We start from the raw sequence: 13,270 nt of genomic DNA, 5'->3' as shown, positions 1-13,270 counted from the left end.
ACTGGGAGAACATGCAAACTCCACGCAGGGAGGACCCGGGAAGTGAACCTGGGTTTCCTAACTGCGAGGCAGCAGCGCTACCCACTGCACCACCGATTAAATATGATAGATGAAATCTTTTACTTACATTTAATTAACAACAAAATGACTGATGAGAGATGAAAAATGTCTCAAAGGTGTAAAGATGCAAACATGATATTAAACATGAAAAGAAATCTGTATGAGCAAAAAAATAACTAAAAGAAAGTTTAGAAATTCCTTTTGAAACAAGGAAAGCAGATTAACTACAAAGGAAGACAAAAATTATGGTACAAAGTTATCTTATGTGTTTTTCACTAATTCACAAAAGAAGAAAACATTTCAGACAGCTACATAATGATGGGATTACACTGCTGTCTCACAGTTCAAAAGCCGTGGAAGCCAGTCTGCTCAAGGCTAGACACTGCTCCACCAGGCTACACTTGAAAAGGTCAAGGACTATCTTATCGCAAAGCTGGTAGACGGAGCCGCTCTGGCACCATCTGACAGAATGGCAGCTGAGATCCAGCATATACCGACAGTCACAAACTTTTCTCAAAATCCACGATCAAACATGCCAAGCTAAGATAACCACTGAAAACAAGAAAAGTGGAAAAACAATGAATGGTCTGAAATGTTTTCAGGGAGACTGCTAGTCTGAATTCTTCCCTGGGTAATGCTTTTAAGACTTGAGTTGAGTTTTTCAAGTGTGGGTGCAGAGTTGCTGCAGCAGGAAAGCTGCTGACAGAAGTGTCCAGGACACTGAAGCTTAGATCAATACTGCGTCAAAGAAGCCTGGCCTGAACAGCAGGACTCTGTAGTGGTTTAACATCTTGTGAGCTGCAAGAAGCCAGATGTTGCTTTTATTCAAACTCAATGTGTCTCACTCTACATTTAGTAAGGTCTGTCTGCCCCTCAGTCTTGATAGCTTTAACAATAAAAGTAAAGTATTCCTATGGACAGCTAAACATTTATATAAAAAAGTGGATTCTAACGGATTTCTTGTAAGATCTGATTTACCATCTGCTCAACATATTAGGAAAGGTTTTGGTTACTAAATCTAAACATTTAAATAAAAAAAAATGATAAAGCTACACATTTTCCAGGAACTATTAAGAAGAATAAAAATATGCAAAATTAACTTTTAGACCAGTAAAGTAAATTAGGTTTTAACAGGAGAGAAAGTCACAGGACTTCACAATTCAGAAATATTATCCATCTTAATAAAAGGACAAATGTGTATGCTTGTGTCTGTGTAACTGTGTGTCCATCCAGTTGCTACAGTAAGATAGAAAAATTTTAAGATAGGCAAAACATGTAGAAAGGGGGTCCAACAAAATCAAAAATGATAATAAAATTACCAAATAAGGGTCTAAAAATAAGGAAATTGATCTTATCTGCCTATTCTGTTGTCCAATGTTATACGCATGTATCAGCAGCGTGGTAGTGACTTTCCTGCACTCATTTGGGCCACATGAATGAAAGAGGTTTATACAGTAGCTATAGTGGGAATGACTGATAGCTTCATATAGTTGGCAATAGATGAGTAAAAATAATGAAAAAAATCAACATGCGCATCAGGAAACCAAAGCAACTATAGCCTAGTCATATTGGAGCTAAACCAGGTCAATGTGGTAGTGACCACCACTACATTTTCCTAGACAAACACTTTGACTATATTACTGGTAGTTTGACAAGTAATGCCAGGAAGAAGTCGTGAAGCAGGCGGCGCAATCCAAGAAGCAAAAAGTTCAGTGAGGGAAGGAAACAGATCAGGTGGGTATTTTTATACCAGACCAAATGGACAACCCATGTATCAAATAAGAAAAAGATGAGGGATAGATAGATAGATAGATAGATAGATAGATAGATAGATAGATAGATAGATAGATAGATAGATAGATAGATAGATAGATAGATAGATAGATAGATAACTTTATTAATCCCAAGGGGAAATGACTGAGGTTACTGAGATTTCAACCTGTCTTAGATAGGTAGTACAGCTATTACTGAAATATGAGCACTTTTAGCATGAAAAAGTTACTCTATAAATAAAAGGTACTATTATTACTATTAGGATTGTTGAAGCTTAAGAAAAATGAGCAGATAGATTTTGCAGAGACACTCATGACACAAATTGGAGATGCTTGAAATTTTCTGATTTGGTATGGCATTATTTTTTTTCTAGACATTGCCTACATATTGTTGTCATAAGCACACAATTTACAAATATAACATAATTATTACAAGTACTCCATCATAATCTGGTTCCTGCCTCTAGTTCATTCTGCTGCTCTATGGCTTGAAAGTGGATAAAAAGATATGTATTATAGGTATAATATTTAGAGAACAAAAGTAAATAATGGAGGCTTAACAGAGATCCATTACATAATCTTAAAAGACATTTTTTTATTATAGATGTACTAATGAATTTTATCACAATGACACTTTGGATAATCTCTGAACCCTAAACTTGACTGAGTAGGTTCAATAATAGTCAGATGGATTAATGTGTCTATAAATGGATGTGTTTAAAATGTATTATGGACTGTGCGGAAACTCTTCAGTTGTTCTCAAATTACAATACACCAACAGTGGAATTCACGTTAACAAAAAAAATTTTTTATTAACAAAAGAAGAAATAAGTAACTTGCAGGAAAGACAAAGTGCAGCAAAAGAGAAAAATAACAGACACCTCTGTCCTCAGGACCTAGCTAAACAGTAATAATTCTGACTATTCCGTTACTTGTGCTCTCCCTACTCAACTTCCAACGCTCTTCACTCTGACCAGCTAAGCCTTTGTTATAAGCTGCCTCTCAACTCAAAGATTCCTGGACCAAAAGGGATGGAAGGTCCTTTCACAATGTGCTCTATACTTCCTCCCATGACCCCGCCATAAGCACTCCTGGGATCCCAGACAACATCATCAATCCCTAGTGACATATGGGAAGAACTACCCCTAGTGTTATCAGTTGTTCCTGTGTGTTTCTCTTACTGCTAAGGTGTACTGGAGAGAACCAGATTAGCTGTCCTCCCCTGTATCTTCTAGAGCAAGGGTGGACAAACTCATTCCTGGAGGGCCGCATTGGCTGCAGGTTTTTGTTCCAACAAAACTGCTTACTAAGAAGCACTTATTGCTCAAGTAACACTTCATTTTAGTTGTCTAGCTCGTTAAGATTTTGAACACTTATGGCTTATTTTAGTCTTAAACAGCTGTATTCTCGGTTTTAATTGCTTTTTATATAATCAATATTTAACTGGCCCAATCAATTTATTCATGCACCAAAAACACAAAGAAAAAGCCAAAGGAATCCTGGTCTTGACTTCCATGATTGGGTGCTGAATCTACTCCAGTTTTTCTTATTTTTGAGGCTTTGAGAAACACAGTATAAGCAGGACTCTATTCACAAGCGAACAAAAAACTTCATAAGACCAATTAATGAATTCTCCAGAGATATGTACACATTGAGCACACTACATGTTTAATACAAAATATAAATTAGGTTGAAATAATTTATAATCAAGGCAGATAATGACAATATATACAACAAATATTTGCTGTACATGGCAAATGCGAGACTGTGATTTCAAAATGAACATACTGTATATTGCATAAAAATTTTTCTCATACTGTATCTGTTACTGAGATAGGGCACAATGATATGTACATTCTGTTATTCTTTGGGTACTGTTTCAATCTTATTTCACTCTCACTAGAGAAGTGGGATTTGGTTTCACTGTGGTTTAAATGCTACTTGATAGAATGCCATGCAATTATATTTATATCAGATTGAAAACACATCACAGTTCAGTAAAATAAGTTCATTAATGGTATAACAAATTCTTTAAAAAAAAAAAATAGGTGAAAAAGGACTATGAAAAGAGGACATCAGCAATTCACGTAATGTAAGACATTCAGTAAAAGGCAGAAACCCAACCTCTAACTTTATATCTCACTACAATGAAAACTTAGCATTCTGGACCCCAGGAACACCAACAGCTGTGAAGTCGTTTTGTCTCTATAGCAAAACAAAATTGTATTACATTCACTATATAGCTGGTAGTTTTTATTATTGCCATTGGTGCTTTGTAGATATTATTAGCACCAAAATATTTGTTAAGGTCTTGTTTGTAAACATCAGTTAGTAGATGCATCTGGATGGCCCCTTATTGTAAAGTATTGTGTTATACAGATGCATGGCCAAACCATGAGTTTGCCTTAGGCTTTAAGAATTTTGAACTTGTATCCCGAGGACTACACAAATAAAGATGATAAAGGCTGTGTTTGTCATTTAAAACCAACATCACATGGTAATTCTGCCCCTTTATCAAATCCTATCTGCTCACATTTTAGGAGACAGTATATCATACTTTTAGCATGAGCTGACATGCAAAAACATATTTTTATAAACATCTGCACTACTGATAAACATATTTTTTAATCAGAATATGAGTACTTCTAGTGTATCAATTCGTAATTTTGTAATGTTTAAAAATCACTGCTTAGCACCTTTCACATGGTGCAGCAATTCCTTTAAAAGATATCCAAAAACTGAACTCGAATATATTACTAGCACATATACATAATACAAATCATCTATATAAATTGCATTACTATGTTCCCGAATTTAACTTGGTTATAATTAAGTACACAGACATATAATTCGGCGAAGTAGACCATTCCAGCAAAAGGTGCACTCATTCCACTGACTAGCGTCTATGTGCGGCTTGCGCTTTTTGATGTAAAACCGAGTCTTCAAAATTCTGCGCAACCCGACTGCCGGTGGAGCAATGCGAAACACACCACACCCAGCAAAAACAGACCTTCAAGTTGCAAATCACAACACGAGAAAACACTTACGCTATCTGTATTCCTCACCACGATGTATCGACTGTTCTGCTCCGCACATCTGTACCTTGCCAGTTCTTTTTCTGCACGGCTCCGCTTTCCCACGGAGATCGTTCAACCCCCTTTACCGTAGGCTGGTCTCCCGGCAGCTCAGTTGGTTTTTGAGGGGGAAGTGTGGAGAAGAGAGTAGAGAAGGTTTAACTCCTGCTTGTTCATTCGTGGATCAAAAACGTAATAAAAATTTCAGACGTGTGGGATCGACTTTTGAAACGATCCTTGTCACGCGTGGCCGAGGGCCTATTTGTAACCCGTGCCAGTTACTCACATTTCCATCTTCCTCGCCGCAAATGAAGAAAAAAAGTTAGAGGCAGAAAAATGATACATGCACTCAAAGAATCGTTCCGTGTGTACAGATGGTAATCACATTGATGCGCTTGCAAAAGCAACGTGCAGTTGTTAAATATCACCGTGTTGTCGCTGAATGTATCAGGGTTTTGAATTTTTATATGAAAACAGGTAGATTAGTTTGTTACTTATGTATAATTAATAAAACAAAATTTGCGGACTTACGCAATGTAAAATATTACTATTGATGCGATAACGGAGAGATTCAAAACTGTATATAATGAAAATGTTCCTTCAGACATCATTTAGTAGCTGTGTGGCTCAGCCGTACTGTCGCTTCTCAGTTTACAGGATATCGGTTCAGTCTATGGTTTTACTCCAACATCCCGAGAACGAACATATTAGGCATACCTGGGACTCCAGACTGGCCAAGAGTCAAACCAGATTGCAAGTTTCTTTTGTTAGAAACTGGCGTCCCATCCAGGAATAGTTCCTGCCGGATCGCGTTTTGATTACAGGCACTTAACATGCGTCTTTTCAACCCAACAGTGAAGTATCTTAACTATTATCTGTTTTTATTTAGTTTATAATACAATACTTTTTAGTTTTAAAATTGGGTTATTTTGTCATATTAAAAAGTGGTGATGAATAAAATACGGCTATAGCCTAATATAAAAGTACATAGCTATGTATTATTATTATTATTGATATAGTGAAGTATCCGAATTATCCAAGGCTATTCAAATTCATATAAAAACAGCATATAAAGTAAATGTGACTTTGCAATGGCATTTTATAAGAGTTTTGTGAGGTAACTACATAGGCAGATGGCACTGGTGGCCCAACAAAGCTCGCCAGTCCTATCCACTTATTTCTTCCAAGAAAACATCAAGTCGAGTTTTGAAAGTCCCTAACGTCTTACTGTCTACCACACTACTTGGTAGTTTATTCCAAGTGTCTATCATTCTTTGTGTAAAGAAAAGCTTCCTAATGTTTGTGCGAAATTTACCCTTAACAAGTTTCCAACTGTGTCCCCGTGTTCTTGATGAACTCATTTTAAAATAACAGTCTCCATCCACTGTGCTAATTCCCTTCATAATTTTAAACACTTCAATCATGTCACCTCTTAATCTTCTTTTACTTAAACTGTATTGGATCAGCACTTTTAATCTTTCCTCATAATTCAACCCCTGTAGCCCTGAAATCAGCCTAGACACTCTTCTCTGGACCTTTTCTAGTGCTGCTATGTCCTTTTTGTAACCTGGAGAACAAAACTGCACACGAAAAAAGTATAACATTGATGTTGTTCATTCAACGTAAATTTTCTCTTTCAAGCAACTTAAGATTAGTCATTTAGTGTTGTAGCTTGAAATATTTGGTTTCAGATCTCAATCAAAGTAAAAAAAATTGTTTGTACCAAAGTAAGTTATGGTGGAGGGAATAAACGTAAAAATCCTGTTTCAGTTAACCTAATATTTTGGGTTGTTTGTGTGCTGTGTTTGATGGGCCGTTTGTATATTCTTCCGGTCGAACATTCCAGCTTGATGGCTTTCCAACTGCCAAAAAAGAACAACTTAAAAAATAGATTTACTACAGTATAAAACAAGTGAATTGCACCCAATCACTCTAAAATGATTTGTCTCAACTTAAAAGTTTTGGGATCAATAAGCTAAAAAGAATTATATTGGTTCACATTGAAAATATTAAGTGTGAATCATTACCTTACTTTTTTCAGTGCAGTACTCAAGATGAGGCCTTACCAGTGCATTATAAAGGTTGAGTTATAACCTCCTTGGACTTGTACTCCACACATCATGCTATATAACCTAACATTCTGTTAGCCTTCTTAATGGCTTTTGAACACTGTCAGGAAGTTAATAGTGTAGAGTCCACTATGACTCCTAAATCCTTCTCATAAGGTGTACTCTCGATTTTCTGACTGCCCATTGTGTATTCAAACCTAACATTTTTACTTCCTATGTGTAATACTTTACATTTACTGACATTAAATTTCATCTGCCACAAATCTGCCCAAGCCTGTATGCTATCCAAGTCCTTCTGTAATGATATAACGGATTCCAAATTCTCTGCCAATCCACCTATCTTGGTATCATCTGCAAACTTAACCAGCTTGTTACTTATATTCCTATGTAAATCATTTATATATACTAAAAATAGCAGTGGCCCTAGCACTGACCCTGTGGAACACCACTCTTAACATCAGCCAGTTCTGATGAGGTTCCTTGCACCGTCACCCTCTGCTTCCTGTGTCTGAGCCAATTCTGCACCCATCTAAAAACATCACCCTGAACTCCCACTTCTTTTAACTTGATGCCCAACCTCTCATGTGGCACCTTATCAAATGCTTTCTGAAAGTCCAGATAAATAATATCATAAGCTCCACTTTGATCGTATCCTTTTGTTGCCTCCTCATAGAATTCCAACATGTTAGTAAAACACGACCTCCCTCTGAACCCATGCTGACTGTTCAGAATAACTCCTGTCCTTGCCATGTGTTGCTCAATCTTATCCTTAATAATTCCTTCCATTAATTTTCCTGTGATGCTTGTTAAGCTTACTGGCCTATAGTTGCTTGGATCTGCCCTGTCACCCTTTTTATATAATGGGATGATATTTGCCATTTTCCAGTCCTTTGGAATCTCTCCAGTGCACAGTGACTTCCTAAAAATATGTGTCAAGGGTTTATATATGTACTCACTAGCCTCCTTAAGAACACGAGGATAAATATTATCTGGGCCTGGTGATTTGTTTGATTTCATCTTATTTAATCTGAGCAGCACTTCTCGCTCTACAATTTCCAAATCCCTCAGTACCTCCTTAGTAGCCGTGTTTACCTCTGGGATGTTATCCACTTGCTCACTTGTAAACACCTCAGAAAAATGTAAGTTTAGGGCATCTGCTATTTCATTGTCTGTATCTTTTAATTCCCCTTTACTATTCCTGATGAACTTGACCTCCTCCTTAACTGTTCTTTTACTACTAAAATACTGAAAGAATCTCTTGGGGTCTTCTTTCGCCTTATCTGCTATATTCCTCTCCAACTGTCTTTTAGCCTCTCTGATATCCTTCTTAATGGTTGCCCTCATGTTCTCATACGCTCTATGATTCTCTTTGCAGTCATTAGTCTTATATGCCTTATACAGCAGTTTTTTCCTTTGCAACTTCTTTTTTAAATCTTTATTAATCCATCATGGAGTTTTTTAGTTTCCTATTACTTCCAAATTTAGGTATGTATCTGTCCTGCATTACATGTAAAACATTTTTAAACCTGTTCCACTGCTCCTGACTGTCTCCACATTTAAAAGCTTATCCCAGTCTATCCTACTTAGACTTTGTCGCATCTGCTCAAAATTAGCCCTACTAAAGTTCAACTTAACAATTTTAGTCTTTGCATCTGTACTCTTACAAAATACTGAGAATTGTATTACATTATGGTCACTTGACCCTAGTGGTTCAATCACCTCTACACCCTCAATTCTATCCTGATTATTACAGAATACTAAATCCAGACAGGCTTCACCCCTTGTTGGTGCTTTAACATGCTGTGTTAAAAAACAGTCACTGATTACTTCTAAAACTCCTGCTCTTGTGCTCCTCCATCTGTAAGGTTATCCCAGTTAATATTTGGATAATTAAAGTCCCCATGACTATAATATCCCCTGTAAACCTTTTGATATTACTAAAAGATGTGTGTTGAAATTACTGTCTGAATTGGGTGGTCTATAACACACTCCTAAAATAAGACCTGTTTCCCTAATATTTTCCAGGCGAAGCCACATGTCCTCACTAAGATGGGGCTCATCATCCAACTGAAGATGACTTACATTTAAACCCTGTTTGGCATAAACAGCAACCCCACCTCCTTTTCTGTTCTGTCTATCCTTCCTAAAAAATGTGTATCCCTCTATGTTACACTCATCCCCATCTTTGTTATTTAGCCAGGTTTCCGTTATTGCTATAATATCATAATTATGCTCTGCTACATACAACTCCAACTCACTTACCTTATTTTTGATACTTCTAGCATTAAGGCAAGCTATTTTTAATGTGTTAATCCTTCATTTTATGTTTGCTTAAAATTTACATTACTATGCATTTTTATTTCTACACCATTGTTTGTTCTTCCATGTATAGATCTAAACCTGGCCTGTCCTAAACTCCCTGCCCCCATTCCCTAGTTTAAACAATCCTCGACTAGCCTACACATACGCCTCCCCAATACATTGGTGCCCCTCCAGTTCAGATGTAACCCGTCACGGCGGAACAGGTCCCATCTGTTCCAAAAGGAGTCCCAATGCCCCATAAACCTATACCCTTCTACCCTGCACCAAGATTTGAGCCACACGTTAAGCCTTCTAATCTCCTCAATCTTACCTGGACTGGGCATGGCACAGGCAGAACTTCGGAGAAGACTACCTTGTCAGTTCTGCTCCTCAGCTTGGCACCTAACTCTTTGAATTTGGATCGCAGAACTGACAGACTGACTACCCTTATGTATGTCATTTGTTCCAACATGGACAATGACAACTGGATCCACCCCTGCTCTGGCCAAGAGCCTATCCAACCTTCCAGGGAGGTCTCCCACCTGTGCTCCTGGAAGGCAACACACCGTGCAAGACTGTCTCTCTCTCTCTGGAGCACACCTGCATTTCAATCCCCCAACTATCACTACCTCTGTCTTTTTGGGAAACTGGTTTTGAGGTGGCCCATTGGGGCTCCTCATCCGTGCCTACCACCTCAGGATTATCAGAGACATCATCCAGCTCCGCAAGGACATGATAACGGTTTGATGCTTCTAATTCTGGGGTTGATGCACCCAGACAGTGTGCACCCTTTACCTTATGCCTTGTGATTGATAATGGTGAGTTGGAGGGGTACTTCATCCACCCAAGAATTTCTGAATTGGCTTACTCTTTTTAATTTTTCTTTGATTTCAAATTATCAGTGCCAAGTGCCATTTTTAGTTAGCATGCATGTAGGATTCACATATTGGATATACTCAAACTTTCTTTCCACAGTTGTAAATATTTAAGTATTAGGTTAGCTGATGGTTTAAAACTGGGTATCTTGCAAATGCCATACAATGGAATGGCAACCTATCCAGGGTTGGTTTCTGCTTTGCGCCCAGTGTGGCTGGAACAGGCTTCAGCCTCCCATGATCCAGAACTTGACTAAGAGCTCTGAAAATAGAAGAATATGTTTTTTCAAAGGTGTAAAACAAAGGTGTACATATATTTATGGAACTACAAACAGGAGAAAAATAAACTCATAAAGATGAAACAAAAATAAACACAAAAAAGATATTTACTATTAAAAAGCAATAGAGAGTCAGAGATTATCTGCGCAGTTTCAGATGCAAATCAAGATCCAGCTGTGGAAAAGACCATCTCAGGATACACTCTCTCACTCACTCACTTTCAGCTTGCTTAGAGTTGGCAGTTAATACACCACACATGTCTTACAACAAAGGGAGGAAGCCAGAGTACCCTAAAAAATTTTCTGCTGACATGAGGACAATGTTCCAACTCTAACTAGGAAAGACAGGAATTGCATGTGTCCCCCAAGAGCTGTAAGTTTTTTTGCGTTCATTCTTTGCTTAACTATTAAGTTTTGCAAATATCTATCTGTTTTTTCATGTTTAAGTATGTATTTATAATATTTCAGTGATACTGTAGGTTAATTACACATTGGGAAGGCTTTTGAGTAATAAAGGACTGTTTAAACTAGGCAGTGAGACAGGTAGTTTAAGACAGGACCTTTTTAAAATTTATGTTAGATAATAGAAAGTAGTATTTAAAAAATCTACAATTTATTTCTTAAAGTACTAACACTGAGAATAAGAGAACATACAGTCAGCTGTAGATTAAAATTACTAACCTCAATGCTACAAATATTAGCAATAATACTAAAGAAGTAGCTACACAAGGTCCAATCAAATAGTTGTATTTCTTTGTTTACTACAGGTGTGACTATAGCAGAAGTTCGATGTGTTGAGGTGAGTAAAAAGGAGAATAAATAGAATATCAAAAAATATTAAATTTCAATTAAGGAGGAACAAAACACCACCATCAGATTTTTGTGAAAAATTATAGAAATTGATCAAAAGTCCTCTAGATGTCAAGACTTACCAGTTTTGATTATTGTTTGAATATTATTTTTAAAGGATGGTCAATAATTAGTCAAAGATAACTTACAGTACATTAAGGTTGAACTCCAAATTCAATCATCTATGAAGTGTTGACTAAGGTGAAAGAGAATTTTAGAATTTTGATAGTTCTACTTCCAAATAATAGCCTATAAACTATAAATCTCCTTAGAATACTGTAAATTGATTTTTGGTCAAAACTTCTGCATGCATCAAATATCTGCAAAATCTGTTCCAAAAGTTAACCTTGATTATGAGTTTTACTGTCAAGAAGTGTGTGATAAAGTCAAAAAAAGGCTGGAAATTAACTTTACTTCCATCATTTGTTCATAAATATTAAAATGAAACTGAAAAGAAGGATATTTGAAGACAGCCCAGAAATCAAGAATAACATAACACAATTTAGTTATACCATATTTGGACAAGTCTTGCATTGCTTCAGAAAGTGGGATTAACGTTTGGAACAAATTAAGAACAGAGACTGCTTTGAAGGCAAACGTTCCTAGTAATAGTCAATGTAAATGATAACTCTTAGAATATTTTGGTCACTCCTCTTGTATGAGTAGTAGTGCCAAATAAATATGGTATTATAGCAGTAACAGAAACCTTGTTGAGTCTGAGAAAATGGTAATGAGCATAATATAAATGGGTACATTTTATTTAAGAAAACTCAAGCAAGATCAAAGTGAGAGGGGTAGCCACTTGCTCGGGAAAGGGTTTAATATGAGACAGCTTCAAATGAAGGCCAGATCTTAGTGAAATATTTGAGCTTGAATAGAGAGCTGCAAGGAGAGAATCACAACTCTGGAGTGTAATATAATGCCGCCCACTTTGATAATAGTGTCACGATGTAATTTTTTAATATAAAAGAACAGGTTTAGAGGGGGGGTGTCATAATAATGGGGCACATTTATAGCCCCAATATTAAGTGGGAAACCCCAACAAATAGGAAAGCGCAGGTTCTAGATGAAATTAGTGATCATTTTTTTTAATCGTAAGTGAAGTAATAAATAAGACAGAATGCAGGATGTAAAGGTAATAAGATCCCTAGGATGGAGTAGCCATTACTTAATAGGTTTAGTAATATTTTAGAAGAGTCCCTCAAAGGTCAGTGCTGATCCCAGTGCTCTTTTAAATCTATATAAATCACCCAAATAAAATGGTAACTAATCGGCTGGTCAAATTAAACTAGGAAGACTGGCAGATACCCGTGAATTGCCATTATAAATAGTCCTGAAAGGAATTCAGACTTGGGTAGATTTTGTGGCAAAAGAAGTCTAATGTAAATACATGTAAGGTTTTATATGTAGGGCGTATAAAGTTAATGTATAATTTCAAATTAGAAAATATGAAATTTAAAATCTTAAATTTTTTTAGTGAATACAATATAGAATACAAGTCTAGGAAGGTTATTTTAAAGATGTATATATATATATATATATATATATATATATATATATATATATATATATATATATATATAGACTCTATATTACAAAAATTACACATCTGATCTAGTTAAAATACATAGAAGATATACTAGATAGATTGCAGTCTACAGAAACTGGGATTAAGAAGTGATATATAATACAAGTGTTTCAAATTATTTAAGGAGTTAATGGGGTGGATGCCAGCCATCAGTTTAAAATTAATTATTGAACTAGAAAATGACAGGATGATGGAAACTGTTTAGAAGTAAATTTCTCACACTTTGGATAATGGATATACAAAAATGCTGTCAAGTAGTGTAACATATACTAGTACTTTAAACATTTTCAGATTTTACTTGATTTTTTAAAAGAGTTAACTGAATTGGAATTTAAAAGCTATGTTTGGCTAAATGGTCTGTTCCGACCAAACGTTTTTCTGTTTTATGGCAAACATAATCTTCC

At 36.2% G+C, this 13,270-nt stretch overlaps 1 protein-coding gene across 3 annotated transcripts in view; it reads right to left on the bottom strand.

The window, feature by feature from the left end:
- The window catches only part of LOC120529620 (growth arrest-specific protein 2), a 191,970-nt gene that overhangs the window by 171,541 nt on the left and 7,159 nt on the right, over nucleotides 1–13,270 (bottom strand). Inside the window, exon 1 of one of the 3 annotated variants that reach the window (XM_039753582.1) lies at nucleotides 4,880–5,297. The exons of the other annotated variants lie outside the window; for them this stretch is intronic. The gene's annotated coding sequence lies outside the window, so the exon portion shown is untranslated. Of the gene's footprint in view, nucleotides 1–4,879; nucleotides 5,298–13,270 lie in introns of those variants that run through there. 3 annotated transcript variants of the gene reach the window in all.

Source organism: Polypterus senegalus, chromosome 1 (genome assembly GCF_016835505.1).
Source record: "Polypterus senegalus isolate Bchr_013 chromosome 1, ASM1683550v1, whole genome shotgun sequence".
In the NCBI taxonomy this organism is placed as follows: domain Eukaryota; kingdom Metazoa; phylum Chordata; class Cladistia; order Polypteriformes; family Polypteridae; genus Polypterus; species Polypterus senegalus.
Note: the sequence above shows the minus strand (reverse complement) of the source record. Positions and strands in the feature narration are given on the sequence as shown.